General features: G+C 35.1%; 1 long non-coding RNA gene across 4 annotated transcripts; it reads left to right on the top strand.

Annotated features, from left to right (window-relative positions):
• The first annotated feature begins 201 nt into the window (after nucleotides 1–201).
• On the top strand, nucleotides 202–2,478 carry LOC112453443. 4 transcript variants are annotated; one of them, XR_003040619.1, is made up of 3 exons: nucleotides 202–216; nucleotides 568–768; nucleotides 1,859–2,478. It is a non-coding gene; the product is annotated as an uncharacterized LOC112453443 (long non-coding RNA). The 4 variants fall into 4 exon arrangements; XR_003040618.1 differs by lacking the exon at nucleotides 202–216 and adding an exon at nucleotides 274–314; XR_003040617.1 differs by lacking the exon at nucleotides 202–216 and adding an exon at nucleotides 366–472.
• Nucleotides 2,479–2,690: the final 212 nt, after the last annotated feature.

The following is a 2,690-nucleotide window of genomic DNA, read 5'->3' as shown; positions in this document are numbered from 1 at the left end:
ATATATATATGCACAATGTACATATTGAAGACATTTTTTCGAGCGTGTGTATATTTTGAGGACATTTCGATACTTTAGGGACTGGTCTCAAAAAATCTCTAGGTTCATCGCATACTTTGGGGACATTTTTATTTTTATATGATACGTATGTTTTGACCTCATAGAAGTTAGCCGGACAATTTCGACTTACGACATTTTTTTTTTTACGAATCGATTGTTAGTCGTTTGTTATTGATTGTTAGACTAATTAGAACGTTTGTTAGTTAATAGTTTTTACGTAATCACAAAAATAATTTTTAGTGTTAATTTAGCCGGTAAATATAGAATTCTTTACAATTTTCGATTCAAACCGTGGTCAATCGATGCGGAATCGTTTGTTAGTTCCGAATATACTAAGTAAAACGTTTGTTAGATCACGGTTTCGCTAAAAAAAGCGAAAAACTGTATATCGTTTAGCTGCCGGAGAGTGGGGGTAAGACGTAGAATATGTGGTGGTTTCGGAACGCATTACGTTATAGTTTATCAACACGGGAAACGTGCTTAACCTATTTTCAATTTATTTGTCAGATTAGCATAGCATTGTACTACGACGCAGTTTACGAATATTCCGAACCGAGAATATTACGAACAGAAACCTCAACGGAGTAAAGTGAATAATACCGTATACCATAGAGAAGACAGTAAACGAAGTAAATATATGCAGAGAAGTCGCGGACGGCTTGCGTATATATTTCGATTTCGCATATTACCTCATCTCCTGTTATATAGGTAAGAAAAAGAGCAATATATTTTTCTGTAAAATCTTCCTTGCTAAGCAACGAACAATTAATGAGTAAAATTAAGGCTAGTATACATAGTCGGTTCTTATTTCAAGACAATGGCTTAAGGTTGATAATATATACGGCTCTGTTATATCTAACAATCGAGTGATTAGTTTATAACATCTCTCTCTCTCTTAAGATTACTCCAGCCGGCCTTAAATATAAAAGATCCGACAATGAAATACTACCCTACAACTTTATTAAGTGTTCCATTAAGATCTGCTGTGAGAAATTGATCAATCACAATCGAATGTGAGGAAAATAATTAACTATGATTGATTAATTTCTTAGGACTTAAGGATTACTACATATATCTTAAGGATTACTAATTATATATCTTCAGCTTATTTTCTTAATTGTTGCAATTTGAAGTGTTATCGAATTAGAAGATTGCAAAGAAATTAATTAAATTAGGGACATCGCGGTGCGGTGTAGTACAGGAGGTGAGATTTATTGCTAAAAGAAAATCATTTAAATCCTTTTTTATTTTTGAAATAGCAAGTAGACTGTTCATGACGTTCAGATATTCTATCAAATCCATTATTGAAATTAATTAATCTGCAATCATCTGACGACGATGAAATTCTATCGTTTCTCTTCGAAATTTTCTCGTCTTTTTCGTCTCGCATATAATTTATTATATTTCATGTCGTGGCTTTCAATCATTGACGTTAACGTTAATCGAGGACGTGCCGGACGTACGATACGTCTACCTCCTGGCCAATTTTCGGGCGAGCCAAGTTATCCTAGCATACATGCAACGTATAACTTGTACTTTTATTCATCGATTCTTCGGGTCTCTGTCTAACATTCTCGTCCTTGGAGAATCACGTGGTGTTAGAAGCTCGTCACCGCAGGTGCGGAACGCGTGATCGAATATTTACGAAATCAGACAAAGACATTCCATGCCTGCGAAGACAGGCCGTTGATCACGCTTCGATCACGCGTTTCACGCGCGGAACATTATGTATCCTGTACACATTTTCTCGATAACGAAAAATGTTTAAACGTTTGTAAAAAAATTATCTTCATTCCAGGACACTCGACGAGCTCCGGGTTTTCCCTATCGATGACGACGGTGAATGTCTGCCAAGGATATGCGCCAGAAGATGAACAAGATCTCTTCAACAGAAAATTGAATCGCCCAGCATGTCGAGTATTTTCCGCAAGAAGTAAACTCCCCTTTGTGTCTTATAGCAAGAAATTCTGTGTGAGAAAATCGAGTATCACGTCGGCAAGAGATTCGCGAGTGCAAGCACAAAAAATTGTTGTTAGGCATAAATGTATAATGTTGTTTCAACGAATGTTAACTTATTTTTTTATCGCGCTAGCTCTATGAGTGACGTGTAAATTATTTTGTTTAAATATTAACACGGTCTGAGGAGTTTAGAGATGAGAAAAGACGAATGTTTTTTCACGTTTTGTAAAATTCGGATGTCCATTGTGTCTGCACTCTCGCAGCGTTTGGAATTTTCTCACTTTCTCATGATCCTCTTTAGGTAAAAGAAAAGAAAAAGAGTAAATTCAAAACGCCACGATTAACAGTAATTAATGTTTAATTTCGAAGTCTGTCACTTTACATAGTAATAAACAAACGTCATAGATCATATATCATATCAAATTGTATATCGCATATCCGCATATACATATATATATATAATACACAAGTGTTTTCCTCGTAGAATAATTTACAAAATCAGACTGTCTAGAAATACAGTTGCGTCCTGTTCCTGCTCGGTTCTGTTTTCCGTTATTTTTTTCTTTCTTTTTTTATATAATCACAGCTTATCCCGATACGTAAAAAAAACATTGCTATTGTATTTTCCTTTTTCCGTTCGATAATTAATCGACACAATCAGAGAGTTTCTC

The sequence above is a fragment of the Temnothorax curvispinosus genome, unplaced genomic scaffold (genome assembly GCF_003070985.1).
Source record: "Temnothorax curvispinosus isolate PA1 unplaced genomic scaffold, ASM307098v1 QBEX01004354.1, whole genome shotgun sequence".
Lineage (NCBI taxonomy): Eukaryota > Metazoa > Arthropoda > Insecta > Hymenoptera > Formicidae > Temnothorax > Temnothorax curvispinosus.
The sequence above is the reverse complement of the archived record's forward strand: the minus strand, read 5'-3'. Positions and strand labels throughout refer to the sequence as shown.